At 35.5% G+C, this 16,059-nt stretch overlaps 1 protein-coding gene across 1 annotated transcript in view; it reads left to right on the top strand.

The window, feature by feature from the left end:
- Positions 1-16,059, top strand: part of LOC121729140 (teneurin-a) — a 414,953-nt gene that overhangs the window by 238,831 nt on the left and 160,063 nt on the right. The window lies entirely within an intron of this gene.

Here is a 16,059-nt window from a genome sequence, read left to right as displayed (position 1 = left end):
AGTACATCCATACATCCAAACAAACTTTTGCCTTTATAATATTAGTACATCCATACATTCAAACAAACTTTCGCCTTTATAATATTAGTAGGATATGATATTAGTACATCTATACATCCATACATCCAAACAAACTTTCGTCTTTATAATATTAGTAGGACTAGTAGGAAGTAGGATAGTAGGGCAATCTTTCATCCCCTATTTTATGTATGGGTTGTATGTTAAAAGATCACTATGTCAGTCAGTCAGTCACCTTTGAGTTATATATAATACTAGCTGTTATCCGCGACTTCGTCCGCGTCAACAAAATGGACCAAATCTTATGCAACAACAAAATAATGTTGAAAATTGGTCCACAAACGGCGGAGTAAAATATAGGTAAAACATAAAAAAGTCAAAAATATCCTCCTCCTTTTTGGAAGTCGGTTGAAAAGTAGCCTAAGTTACTCCTTATAACATCAGCTATCTGCCAATAAAAGTCCCGTTAAAATCGGTCCAGCGGTTTCAAAGATTAGCCGGAACAAACAGACAGACATACAGACAGACAAAAATTGTAAATATTACAAACAGACACTCCAATTTTATATAGATGTGTATAGAAGATGTATAGATTTAGATTTAGTAATTAATCGATAATTCCACTATAGTTATTATAATATCTATAAACTAGGAAGTCAGGAATACTATTTCGCACAGGCGCGAAGCTGCAGGACGAAGCTTATAATATTATTATTATTTAAGTGTCCCGCAAACTTGTAGAGTTCAAGGCAAATCTAGGAAAATACTAATATTACATATTATTACATATTAATATTAGGTACATCAATATAATTAATCAGTGTGTATAGGCATAATAGGACTTACTCTAAGCTCCCACCCCCTCGACGATCGTCTTGACCCTTGAGATGTCCCTTTTTGGCACTTAGCATTATGCTAAGTACTCACATGCGGTTTTGCTCGACAGTAATTATTGCTCGATAGTAATAATTACTGTGTGGACCGCAAAACTCACAGCTCAAAGGCTCGCATCGAGCCAGCTCGAAGGCTCGCATCCAGGCGACTCGATGGAATTCAATATATCGATTTAGAGTAAAACTATCGAGCAATGCTGAATGTGTGGACGAATGCCCGAGCCACGCGTTTTGCCTCGATCGAGCAAAACCGTATGTGAGTACTTAGCATTGGATCTAAATACAATGAATTTTTCCGAGGCACACCAACTGCTGACCACGATACACCAGTATGCTGCGGCACACTCTTTGCGAATCACTTATTTACTAGGGTCCGATCGACTCTCGTATATAATTATCGATTTATGTGACGACACGACTACACTATACAAAGTACTCGATGATACTCATTAAAAGACACATTTTAAGTTGCGTTAAATTATTATACATTTATTTTTATATGATTGTTATAACTGTGAATCTTGCTTCCGTTGCTAAATGTATTAATTGGTTCGTTTACGACTGTGATTTTGCTGTCAGTCCGTGAGAGCGAGGTTGAACTGTGAGAGTCCTCGCACCAAAAGCACCTCTTGTACCGCTTAAATGGAGTGGCTGAAATGAAAAAGAAACGTTTTAAATGTTATTTTCGGAAAGATATACAACTTTAGAGTTTGAGCAAAACCGATGTTCCATGGCTGAAAAGGCACAAGTCGAGTGAAGAGGCAGACTATTAACAGCCGCGATCTGACTAGACACTAATTTACATCAAAAGTAACTTTATTCGCAATATGTACTTATATGCATTTTAAATCAGCAGAAGCAGTAATATTTAGAAGTACTAAAGATCGCCCAAGGGTCGAAATTCGACCTAACTCGCAACGACATTAGGACTACTACCTATATTTTGTAAAAAATATTGACTTCATCATAGTTTTTTCAATTCTTGTCTCTGGGACTCAGCTGATCTCAGACTGGCCGTTTAAGCATTGTCTTATAGTTCCTATCTAAATTTAAATAAAAAAAACAATTATCCATTTTTAATTTGTCAACTTGTTGTAACCATAAATAAAAGAGTATAATTCGTATGTATAGGCTTGTCACTCAAAAATCTGTCATTTTTCCTAGTAGTAGTGTCGTAGTGTGTGTAACGTTTTATTTGTTAAAAATATATAATATGATAAAAGCATAATTTTAAAATAATATTAGCTCGATGCACTCCTTCACCATATAAACTATAACTGTGGGAAATTTCATGCACCTTATACGTGGGAGAGCCATGCTTCGGCACGAATGGGCCGGCTCGACCGGAGAAATACCACGTTCTCACAGAAAACCGGCGTGAAACAGCGCTAGCGCTGTGTTTCGCCGAGTGAGTGAGTTTACCGGAGGCCCAATCCCCTACCCCATTCCCTTCCCTACCCTCCCAAATTCCCTTTCCATCCCTACCCTTCTCTATTACTCTATTCCCTCTTAAAAGGCCAGCAACGCACCTGCAGCTCTTCTGATGCTGCGAGTGTCCATGGGCGACGGAAGTTGCTTTCCATCAGGTGACCCATTTGCTCGTTTGCCCCCTTATTTCATAAAAAAAAATATTACGTTTCCCCATTTTTCGTAAAAAGGGTTACAAAGTTTTTCTCTCACGTATATACTCGTATTATAGATTTTAGAAGTATAATATTGATTGTGTGTTTAGATGAAAAACAAATTATACTCACCACTTGCATCTTCGCTTATTAATACTATCAATGCCAGGAACAGAAGTACTCTGAGTCGCAACATTTTTAAATTGATAAGTATATACGCGTAAGCTCTTTATTTATATTCAGTTGTTATCAAATAAGGAATTTTAATAACATTGGGTTTTCTGATGCGCTGAATATAAAGGCAAAGGTCAGATAGATATAATATGAGTGAGATATAATAATTATCTCTGTATCGTATAAAAGCTGCGAAATCTATTTTATGACCAGTGAAACTGGAAACAAACATTTAAGACACCACATTGGTCTTCATGAATAATATTATGTAGGTTAAAAATGACAAGTGATGCATAGCTAGCACGGCGTTGCCTAGTCGATTCTTCGAAAGAAAGTAATGGCAGTTTCTTACCCATGTCTACATATTTTTTTCCCGAGCATGGTGTTACCCATCGTTTCAGTAGACAAAGACAAGAAACTCTTTCCATAGCAACCAACATAGCAACGGTAATCGTACCACAGACTCTAATATTTTCAGATGTCAAAGAAGCTAGAGTCTGGCTAGCGAAAGATGGGACTTGAAAAAGGCGACAAATTAAAAAAATTGACGTGTAGCAACTAGCAGCCCTGTCTATAGCCGGAATTATAGTTTTGATCTACGAAATACGAATAATAAAAACTAAGGAACTTTATCGATTTTTTTTAATTTGCCGCCACTTAGTCGACATTGGCCATGGTTTTATAGCCGAAGTGCCATAATAAAAAAAAAACAAGAAAGTAAATGTCAAAAGTGGATAAAAATGGTCGTCATGCTTGACTAAAGATGGGCGGGTGGGTAAAAATCGGGTAGGTAAAAATTGGTAAAAATTGGTAGAATAGGTAAAAATTAAAAAATACCCATTCTTACCCGGTATAAATTAAAAATACCGGGTAAATATTGACGAGTCTTTAAATATATGTAAAACATTACTTTATTGGCTAAACCCTTAAGAGGATTCCACACCGCCGTTTTTCCATACAAACGTTGTCCCCTGTTTCCTCTCTGGATAATGCCGGTAGAGTTATGATTTTTTTCCTGAATATCTATAGCCACTATTAGCATGTCCCTATGTTTTTCTTTTTTTCATAATTTTATTACTAAAAAAGATAATAACGTCCAAAAATCCAAAAAAATAGCCAGATTTTTCTCTGTGTTCAAACACCCAGAAAACAAAACTGGCTGAAATATACAAAAAAAATAAAACATAGGAACACAGCTCAAGCCTTGCTTTAATTCTTAATGAAAAAAGTACTTAAATCGGTTAAGTTTTGGAGAAGGAATCAGCGGACAACGAATCGAAGATTTTCTGTTCTTTTATTAGAACTTTTGTCGTGTTGTCTCTATCGCGCTCTGCGGTGGGAGACTTGAGATTGGTGAGACAGCAATACATTTTCAAATACCTATTTTCAATTTCTCTCGCCTCTGGTGTATCCTCTTAATATTGCGATTTACTATGTAAAATTTTGAGTTATAAAACTCAAAATTTTAATTTAATATTAAAAATAACATACAACAGATTAAAAAAAGGCACAATAAAGAAAAAATTTAATCATTATAATTATTATTATAATTTTTACAACTCTTGTCGTGCACGATTTATTATGTAACACTTTTTTAATCGCTATATACAAGATTTAGTACATGTAAATAATAACAAAAATATATAGTATGTGAATATTTACTATAACAATGATTTTGAATTTCGCTTCCAAGTAATAATCTAGATAATAATACAGGTATAAAAAATAAAATTTACGCATACTCGTGTACAGCATACATATAATATCTAGTCTTCATAATTTAATTAAAAAAAGAACTTAATTAAACCAATAATTATTGTGTATTTAAGTTGTATAGGACACCACTTGAATCCACCAATCACGAGCAGTGTATTTCCTCAACATCGACTACGTAAGCAATGGCCGCTCGTGATTGTCGGTGTATTTAGCGTAAACGCCATTTTTAACAGTCATTTTTATTTATCAGAAGGGTCACATTAACTGTTTTAGCTAATATTTTAGAGATATAAACTGATTTTAATTTATACCCGGTATAAAATGAAAATGGGTGGGTAAAAATAGGTATAAATGGGTATTTACCCGAGCCTCGGGGTTTTACCGGGTAAATGCCCATCTGTGTGCTTGACATATAGATTTTCAAAAGCGGAAGAAATCGAGATACGAAATAAACTTTTTCTCCAATGTTTTTCCGGTAAAACTGTAAAATTTTAGGTTCTTTCGTTTGTCTACGTGACGGTATGCTAAAGCAGCTGGTGAGCTTAAACAACTCCTCTTTACCTTGCCAATTATTATCGTAGTCGTCAGCTATCTGCGCTTTTTGTTTTTAAATAGCGCACCCGGCGTTTACCGTTACGAGCCATTTCGTGCGTAATTCGATATTCGAATGACAAATTAGTTCTCTGCACAGAGTGCGCTAAAATTAAAGGGTGGCGTCAGCACTCCCGCCCGAGTTCTCGCACCTCTTTATTTACTTAACGTGCAGCGATTTTAAATTGTTTTAAAGTTTAACGCTGTTAATTGATATTTGTTGCAATTTGTTCGCTTCGCTTTTGGCCCGCATAAAGTTCATTTTTAAATAAATGTAAGTACCTACTTTATGCGAGATCAGTAACAAAGGAGATTCGTTTATTGTAGAGTTCACTTTATTATTTTACTCTTCTTCCACTTCATCTTAGTTCTAAAAAAAATCACACAGATTGTTAGGCAACAACACATCGATCTTCCTGCGGATTGGACCGCTCTGTAAATAATAAATGTAATAACCCCGACCGAAACATTACCCCTGTGTAAATGCAGGAAGTCAAGATGCAGCCTCTGATTAAAACGATCGATCTACCGTGTGCTTGATAAAACACAATCTATAATAGAGCTCCAGTATTAATTCTGCAAGGTATCGTCTGTCCCGGGTCCCCGGCCTCCCCTCGCCGCCAATCTCCAGCGTCTTGTCTCCTCTATGTATGGTTTCCTTTTACTCGCTCCGCTTTGATTCTGAGACTGTAAACATCACAAAAACATGCTAATTCCTTGTTAAACAAACTCCTTAAGAATTTTTATATAAAGTTTTCTCGCTATATTTAAAGATGTTTCAAATTAGCTGTACTGAAGCCCGGTCCTCTCGATGGATTTTTAGATGTTTTTAGTAGGTATGTAATTGGAAAACTTAATAAAACGATGTTACTTATTTTAAAAATATTTACATATAAGTAGGAACCTAGAGCGCTTATCAGACGAACGGCAGCTGTCGACTGCCGTCGACAAGTGTCAAAAAAATCAACGAAAAAAATCCAGTGCCTGCCGTCGACAAGTGCCGTTCATTTGTAAAAAAGCCTTAGTTAAAATCGACAAAAAGATCACAAAATTTTGTAATATTATAAATATTAATTTATTTTTGAAATTAGTAATATTACATTATTTTGTTAATTTGCGTGTTTACAATAACTGTGTAGGCAAAATATATCAAATCCCGGTATGTCCACCATAAGCAAAACTTGGCAAATGAGAGAAATACGTTTTTTTTACCGACTTCCAAAAAGGTGGAGGTTATACGTTCGGCTGTCTGTATCTTTTTTTTTGTATGTTCAACGATAACTCACCCGTTAGTGATCCGATTTTCAAAATTTTTTTTGTGTTGTATAGGTTTTAACTCGAATTTGGTACCATGTTCACAAAAGTGGTGATCTGATGATGGGATCCTGGAGGAATCGAGGAGACTCCTTCAAATTTGTATGGAAACATATAATGATTTCAATTTTTTCTGAAGCATTCGAGGTAAATGCTACCAAAAAGTAAGATTTCGCACCAGGTTATACCCTGGATCCGAAGGTACCTAACAGAATTTTGAATCCTTATAGATACAGGTTCGGGGATCTCGGCGTTGTTTAAACAACTGAAAGCATAAGCCAACACATACATTTATTTGATCATCATCATCAAAATCATTATGCCATGAGTCATCACATTATGACCCAATTATTGATGCTTTTCGTGATATTTTGCATCGAATCAGATGTTTTTGATGATTATTTCGCTGTTTGTGGACCGATTTTCAAAATTCTTATGTTGTTGTATAGGGTATTATCTTGATTTTGTATAATAATTACGAAAGTGGTGAGCTGATGATGGGATCTATGAGCAAAAGAGGGAAATCCTTGAAATTTATCAAAAGACTCATAGTGGTTAAAATGTTGTTTCTAGTAACTTAAACATATGTTACGAATAAGAGAAAGTTCATACGAAGGTGTCTCTTGGTCCAAAGGCACTGAACAGAACTTCTGAACCTTTAAAGATAAAAGTTTTTGAATTGCAGCATCGCTTAGATAACTGCAAGCATTTACCACAATTTATTAATGTAATGTAATTAATTTACAAAGTCACCTCCGATAAAAATCTATTTCATTGAAATATAAGTATTAACAAGGATAATTATACATTTTATTTGAATAAATTTTTAGTAAATCTATATTAAAAAGTCCTTAACTGAACAATTTTGTTTCTTAATGTTTATTTCCAAATATATTTAAAAAAAACATGAAAAATAGAGAAGATCCGCCCGAGTAACTACAGTTTTATGCTAAGCTAAAATGAATCTTATTGCGATGCGTTTACGCTTGGTCTTTGGTTTTGTGTGCACGGTTATCGTTTTGGATTGAGATTAATCCCCGCCAAGTACCTGTGGCAATGTGCATAATATTCTAATGCGAATAAACTCCCTTATCATTCTATTCATTATTCAAGTTATCATTATTTTGAATGTAATGAACAGTTATTCTGAAAGTATATTCAGGATCTACGAGCGCTATGTATAATGGAATTACTTTGAAGTAACCAAAGCGTAGAACAATGCGCCGGGCTTATTTTCGTCGGGAGCGGCGCTCAAAATTTTAGATTATATATATAACTTTATTACTCAATCTCGTAATTGCCTTGTTTTGACAACCCACCCTCAGAGTGGCTGTCAGTGAGACGTCTACGGATATTAATAATCGTCCTATGATGTCGACGGTCGACTGTCCCACGGTCCTGTTTGATTTACTTAAGACTTGTGACGGTCGGCCGGGCTCTGAAATTCGACGCTTATTACGAGGTCTCGTAATGAAACGTTTAATATTTAACACAGATGATATTTCAAGAATCAAGAGTAAATGATTGCACATTCAAACAGCAAAACTCAAACCGCACAATCTATCTGAGTGAGTATAAGGGAGGACGATCTATAAAATCGGTCTCACCTATAAATTACAAAGAAGAAAAGTAAGCGCTTATTTTAGACATTAGTGAAAATCTTTAAACCGTCTTTGAACCAGACTGTAGTAGCGAGTCGACGGAATTTTCTGAGAAATTAGCAGGAAAAGTATCAAAATACTTAAAGAAACTTCTTTAGGGCGCAAAATATAAAACGAAGCTTTTTGATTTCTTACAATTAATGAAAGCACAGTATTAAATCTATTTCTAATCTACTATTTCTAATGTTGGTTAACCTTGATTGAATAAACAAATTCAATTTGTTTTAATTTAAAAGTATTTTGTGTAAGCTCGAGTTGAATTTGTAACCCGGCTCCCTCGACATTTTAGATTATATTCCCATAGCGACTAGGCACAAAAATCCCGCGCAAAGGACGCACACATTCATAAAAGAGGAAAGGAACAATTTCGTTAGGAGGTGCCCGTTGGAAAATTTGCTGACTTCAAAGGGCATTTTAACAACGCCTTTTTCCTTCTTTGTTAGCTCTTAAAAGGCATTTAAAAATATGAAATGTGAGGTGATGCAACGGAAATAATTCTGAACTCAATTGTGGCTAGTCAAATACTCAAAAATATAAATTTTTGAGTATCAAATTTTATTAGTCAAAGTGTGCATTTTTTAAAATAAGATTCAAAGATTCAAATACTTTATTAAGAAGAAAGAAGATAGAAGATGAAAGATATTCTTTACCCAGAATATCATTGGGTATAGAAAATAAGCTTCCTTTAAAGACTTATTCTCCTTTGATAGCGAAGTAATAGAATAGGGTTTTCTCTTTCCAATCTGGCCCTTTACTACAGAGCGCCGCAGCGGGAGGTGTCTAGACATCGCTCTGGCCCGGTAGAGATGTTTTCGGATGTATTTGATGTCTAATACAATAATAAAGCCCGGTAGCAACTCGATCAGGCCTTCCCTAAGGCAAGAAATTACGCTCAATCGCTTGCATCTATATGTGAGGCATACAGTTGTTTTCCTTAATGAAATGCGGAATTAAGTAGAGATTTGAATAAAATTTAGGAATTTTTGTATAAGACACTTATCGTCATTAATATGTTTCAATGACTACTAGCTGCTTGGCCGAGCTTTGCTCGGTATTCAATAAAACACGAATAAAGTGACATTTTCTAAAAATGATTCCTAGCTAGATCGGTTTATCGCCCCCAAAACCCCCTATAAGTATACTAAATTCAATACGTGGGAGAGCCATGCTTCGGCACGAATGGGCCGGCTCGACAGGAGAAATACCACGTTCTCACAGAAAACCGGCGTGAAACAGCGCTTGCGCTGTGTTTCGCCGAGTGAGTGAGTTTACCGGAGGCCTAATTCCCTTCCCTATCCTCCCCTATTCCCTTTCCTTCCCATCCCTACCCTCCCCTATTACCCTATTCCCTCTTAAAAGGCCGGCAACGCACCTGCAGCTCTTCTGATGCTGCGAGTGTCCATGGGCGACGGAAGTTGCTTTATATCAGGTGACCCGTTTGCTCGTTTGTCCCCTTTCATAAAAAAAAAAATCATGAAAATCGTTGGAGCCGATTCCGAGATTCCAATTATATAAATTATATACAAGATTGATCGTTTAAAGATATAAGATAATAATAATTGTCATTTATTACATTACAATTTACATAAAAGTCGATGATCATTATTATCCACATTAAAAAAATAAACTCCTATGCTAATTATTATATAGAAACATTCACAGAATTACGTTGCATTTTTTCTAATTTTTGATAAATTACAGGAATGGCTCTCTCGGCACTCTAAATATCTCTCAAATCGCTTTAAAAATCCTACTTATATAATACCTAGTTTTTATACAAAGCTCTCCTATTTTCTTTAGTAGTAGTATCTAGGACCTGTAAGCAATATAGTGTTTTATTATTTTATTAATATTATTATTACCTAATATAGATAGCTAAATTAAATTAGTATGTACCATTATAAAGTTGGAAATTATTACGCGGGAATTTATTTTGCAAAGTAAGTTCTTATATTTCCAATAATTCTAAGGTCTCATTTTTGACTTGCCATATTTATTGGGCAAAAACTTTAAATTGCTTCCGACCCAGTTCGAGTGCTTTTCAACCATTTCGCCGATTGCCCTCATCCAAATCTAAACTCCTCCATATAATGTATTTATTCGGTTCCAAAGTATTGCCTTTATGTATTATACTTTCCGATACACATCGGAAACATACCTTACGGTGAATGCCAATGATTTATATTTGTTTGGTAAGTATTAAGGATCCTACATTACTTTAACTACTTAAATAGCTCTCATAGAAAGTGCTATCTCGGGTATTTGAGGCATCTGTATTATCTGGCTTGTCTACATTCGGCAAATAATTATAGCCAGTTTACTAATTATCATTATTTATATTTCATTGACAGTGCACAGTCTAAACCAGTTACAAAATATCGCGTATGAAAACGGAGCGCCTTATTTGTCTAATGAGCAACATAAACAAAACATATTGCTAACCATGCCATAAAATGAAACATTAGATAATATTTTTACTCACGGTTTTGAACTGTAAACGCACTGGGTAATTAATAAAATTTAATAGTTTTGGTTAATTTCGATAGATAAGTCACATAATAATAATGTATGGCCTATTTTTGTGGCATAGCAGTGCTATCATGCTCCATGTCATATAATACCTACAGCGATATCTGGGTAATTAATGAAATCTACAGTCAGTACAATTTCAATATCTATTCTCAAATCGCGGAATTCTGTCTGTAGCGGTCATTGACTCCCTGTCAAAAAACGTGTCACTTTCTATACAAACCGTGATTGACAATGAAGTGACAGATGTTTTTTGCATACACAATGTGAACACTGTAAATATGAATTATATTACTTCAAACTCATAATATTATATTATAGTTGAAGATTATCATACGAAGAGGTAACCAAGACGTTTACCGATGAAACTATAATTAAAAGTCATTAGTCTGTTTTCTTTACAAGAATTCAATTTTATTATTAAGTTAACAGAATGCAGTGAGAGTATTTTTTACATAGCTCCTAGACTAGAAAGCACAATGACCGCTGGTGCCACCTTAACGAAACCTGTCAAAGTTCTCTGTATGAAATACGTTATACCGTACGTTCTATGCTAGGTAACTACCGGTTAAGTTTGTAAGCCCCTTATGCAATACACCATGTGACTCTGGAGAACCCAAACCCTCCAAGTCGATACGCAATGCATCGAATTTACGCTTTTATTGGCTATGTAAAGTGGATTTTGATTTTCTTATCTTACGCATTTCAGCAAAGACATTAGCTGTAAAATCTAGAGTAAGGCAAATTTATTGAGGCTTATTCCCCAAAATGTGGGTCACGGAGGTTGAGAAAGTCTCATAAAGTCTTTAGGATAAAGAAGTTAATTCTAATGATTCTCATTTCTCCTATGAGTCATAACATTACATCTGTCAAGGTAAGAAATTATTTGATGGTGTTAAAACTCCGAAGATTAGCTCTCAGGCTTCAAAATTTAAATACAATATTAAATATTATAATAATATTATCTCAGCACAATGTCAGTATACAAAGTCGGTTAATAAGCTGGAGATTTATCTGTTTTCAGTTGGTAAGGCGAGCGGGAATAATATGATATGTAATTTAACTTGCAGACGTCGCGAGACACAGCCTTTACGGTGTAATGAACATGCCTGTGCATGAATCAAAGCGGCCCGTTCTCTCTGCTCACTACTCACTATCATTATCTAAGTTACTGGTATAAGCAACATATTATACTTAATATTGTTGTTGTTAATTAACATCTGTATATTTTATGCAATGTTTGGAGCACGTTGTTTTATTATTATTACTAGTGTTTGACCAAGCTTTGCTCGGTATTCAATAGAACACGAATAAAATGACATTTTCTAAAAATGATTCCTAGCTAGATCGATTTATCGCCACCGAAACCCTCTATATACTAAATTTCATGAAAATCGTTGGAGCCGATTCCGAGATTCCAATTATATATAAATACAAGAATTGCTCGTTTAAAGATATAAGATATAAGATATAAGATTATAAGTGATGACATATTTTGAGAGATGATTAATTCGTCTAATTGAAATTACACATGCGACAATATGAATCGTACCGGAATTCTAAAATTTTCGTAAAGTGGATGAAAGCTTGTAAGTAATAAAAGATTAGCCGCGAGTCCGATGGGACTAAACCGAATCAAACGTAATCGATAGAACCACTTTCCCTGAATTTTATTCGATAGGGAAATAAATTGAACCAATGCATTCGCTTGTGGTAGGTGCCTCACGTCGCTCTGATTACAAAGCCTTATGCGAAAGTGTGTGTCCGACGAAAATTTGCAAAGCGTAAATTTACCATACTGTGGATCTGTAAATAATATTAAAGCTAAAAGTTGTGGGTTGATAAAAAAAATATAAAAACGTGTCCCGGCCCAGCTACAACGTAAATAACAATTATAAAGCTTATAGCTCAACTAATATGGCACGCAACTAAAAAGGAAGCAAAAATATCCAGCGAATATAATATTTTTTTAGTGAAAATGCTTCGTATAAAATCAGTGTTTATGATGGGCGGGCGGGAATGGTGATCAATAACCGCACGTACAGAAGGGTTGGTCGTAATGAGAGCGGTGGACGCGTTCGCGCGTGGCGCCTACTGAGCCGTGTCAATTTCGTCAGCCTCACCAATATCGACGAATTCAATTAAAAAAATAATTACGGTCCATACTCATGCAAGTTTTTATACCCGATGATCTATTCAATTTTAACCATCGACGTATTTTAAACCACTAACATCACTGAACTCTATAATACAGGCGATCGCTATCAATAAAATGTTCCTATTTGAAAGTCGCCATATTGGCGCTGATTGCTATGTGAAAGCAGTAGTGAGTGTACTTGGAACTACTATTTTGCAAATGGCGGTTGTCATTTTCTATATAAATTAGTTCACAGTACGCTCACCGCGGCGCTTCAAATCGGCATAAGAAATAGTTGTCATTTTGTACGGCATAGCCTGTCCAGTGTCCAGTGTATTATAGAGGTCAGTGACTAACATTGATGTGAAATAATATGGCGTCTGATTGGAAAATCCAAAATAGTTTAACGTGTTATCTTACTGTTGTCGATAATATTTAAATTAAATAATTTTGTTTGTAAATATTTGTTTAGGACTCAAAAGTCTAAAGGGCAAGCTAACATGCGGTGGGAGGCAAACACCGCCTCCACAACAGCCGACCACGTATCGATCAGGCTTCTCTGGCTCTTTGCCTAAGTTACAGTGTCTAAACACGCTAGGCCGAAAAAACGCGGCCGAAGTTCAGCCTACGCCTACAATATATTTTAAATTACTGATGACACACCATGCCGAAATTACGTCGCGTTATATTGTAATTTGTATGCGTAGCGCATTGCTGGCGTAATCGTTCATCGTACTGAACTTTGGCCGTGTATTTTCGGTCTACTGTGTTTAGACACTTAGATCCAGGTAGAATATAGTATAAAAGATGAATCTACTAAATGAGAGAAACTCATAGATTTATTATTCTTAAATTCTCTTAGCTTTTAAGCCATTTTTCAAGACGTGATCTGAAAAGGCTTAAATCTCAGTATCTTTCGTCCTTGCAATCTCAACCTCAAAAGTATCGTATCTTAATTTGTAAATCTACAAAACTTTTGACACTTCCGTGGTCTAGTGGTTTTGAACTCAGCTCTTGACTTGTAGGTCGTGAGTACATCCCGCGGTATAATTTCGAGCGTTGCTGTTAGGATAATGCGGCTAATTATTATTAGATTCATTATCCGACAAGAAATTTGAGCTTCAAACTGTGGTTACCTATACATATGCAATCGTGTCAGGCATCAGAAAAAGGCGATTTAATTGCGTAGGAAACTCAGTTTCAATTAAATAGGCACCAAACCAAAAGTCGGTTTTGGTCTGTGAAATCATTAAACTGTTAAAATAAAACTTTTAAACAACTCTTTGAATATTGAAAAGTGGGTCAACTGAATGTGGCGACTGGGTTTGGTAACGTTTGACGTCATTAGCCAATGAATAAACATCGTCATTAGATAAATTAATTTGCAATGGTCTGTCCGGGTGTCACGGGCGCGGCCTTTTATCCCAGCGTCATCAGTGAGACGCAATCGAATTTGCCAAATAACGCTCACTAAATTGGCGAAGAGTGATTGATTGAAACGTTCCACTGCATTTTACGCGGGAATAATTGAATCTGAATATTTAGAGCGAGTCTGGACTGTCGGGAGAGCGGCACCCGATTAAAGTTCCATACGTTCCATTATCCGCCTCTATTATCTAAAACGATCATAACATTGCGGTCCAACCAACTTTAACTACAATGGAACCACTAATTTTCGTCGGTGAAGCGAAAAGCTAGTGGTTAATGTGTTTAGGATTTACCTGATATGAGCTATATTTATAAACCCTTTTTGCTCATTCTACATAATCTGTGTTAGTGGTATTTAATCTGAGCTTATCTTATATCTTTAAACGAGCATTTCTTGTATATATTATAATATATATAATTGGAATCTCGGAATCGGCTTCAACGATTTTCATGACATTATATAGGGGGTTTCGGGGGCGATAAATCGATCTAGCTAGGAATCATTTTTAGAAAAAGTGATTTTATTCGTGTTTTATCGAATACCGAGCTAAGCTCGGTCAAATAGCTAGAGATCGTATTTAAATGATCAGTCAATGGTTCCACTTGCGGCAAGTTTATTTTTGATAGCTCACGAATCTCACGATATATTTTGTAGGCTTTTTGCGGTATTACTACAAAACATGCGGAAATTGTCGCGTTCCGAGTTCTGATGTGGGCGAACCGAGGGGACCCTCTGTTTTTCCATTTCACTTTCACATTCCAGGACAAGCCCACCTAATTTTCTTTCGTTTTCGCTTCATCTACTACCCACCCTTCCCTACAACTTTTTGGGTTTCCATTTACGCGCTTTATCAACACACTGTTAATTGCAGTAGGGATACGTCCATTGTGAGCGATTGATATTCGATATCAACATAGAGTAAAGGAGTATCGGTGGCACACAACAGCTACAATATTGATTACATTAGGAGTTGCTTAGTGAATGTTTTGACCACAGAAATGGATCTAGTTTTGACATATTACAATATATACCTACTACCTAAAAGCCGAGCTTTGTGAGGGCTCGCGTAGTTACACCTTAACTGACTGATGATAACACATCTACATATATAAATAAAAATTACTATGTTAAAGCACAAATCAATATGTGTGATAGTTTTTCCGTAAAGTGTACCACAAAATGTACAGGTTATACTTCGCTCGCCCTGATTATCATTAAAAAAACTTTTTTTAGGTTTAACCTTATGACGTGTGATGTGTGTCGTCGGGACTTATTACTTACTGTCTTATTTTCTTTGGGGTTACTGTATGAATCTCGTCTTCCACTGCAGGAAATTTTTGACAGTTACTTCCTGACTACTCAAATTCTGTACTTTAATGAATCTATGTCTGACAGTAGGAAGTGTCAAAAAATTCAGGCTGTGAAAAACTACTGTTCCTACAGTTACATAAAAAAGCCATTTATTTCTCACTAATAAGTAATAACGTATTTTGTTAATAACAATAAAGAAGATTAGTAAGGACTCTCGCTACGAAGGTGAAGCCTCCTCTAGAGTTTTTATGCTTCCCACAAATTTTCAGTTACAAAGAGTTAATTTGATGACAAGAATTTCTTGTCATCAAATTAACTCTTTATCGAAGGTCGGCTAGACCTTTAGAACTGGATACCTTCTAAAGTAGCCGCAACCGAAACTATATTTGCTGGTCGTTATCGCCTCTATAGAGGTCATATACAGGAAATATATTTTGGACTTTTATTAGATAACAAAAGTCTGGCTGTCCCTGTCTCTTGGGTTATTATTTAAAAGCTGCAAGCACCCTATATACATAAAATATGTCTCTCTGACATAAGACCGTAGCTAGATATTAAGTACCTATATGATATTTTTGGCGCACATGGTTTAAAATCTTAAAATGGCTACAAAATAATACATTTAAATAATGAAAGCTTGGGTAATACGCATTTTCAGAAATTC

Source organism: Aricia agestis, chromosome 7 (assembly GCF_905147365.1).
Source record: "Aricia agestis chromosome 7, ilAriAges1.1, whole genome shotgun sequence".
NCBI classification, from domain to species: Eukaryota; Metazoa; Arthropoda; class Insecta; order Lepidoptera; family Lycaenidae; genus Aricia; species Aricia agestis.
The sequence above is the reverse complement of the archived record's forward strand: the minus strand, read 5'-3'. Positions and strand labels throughout refer to the sequence as shown.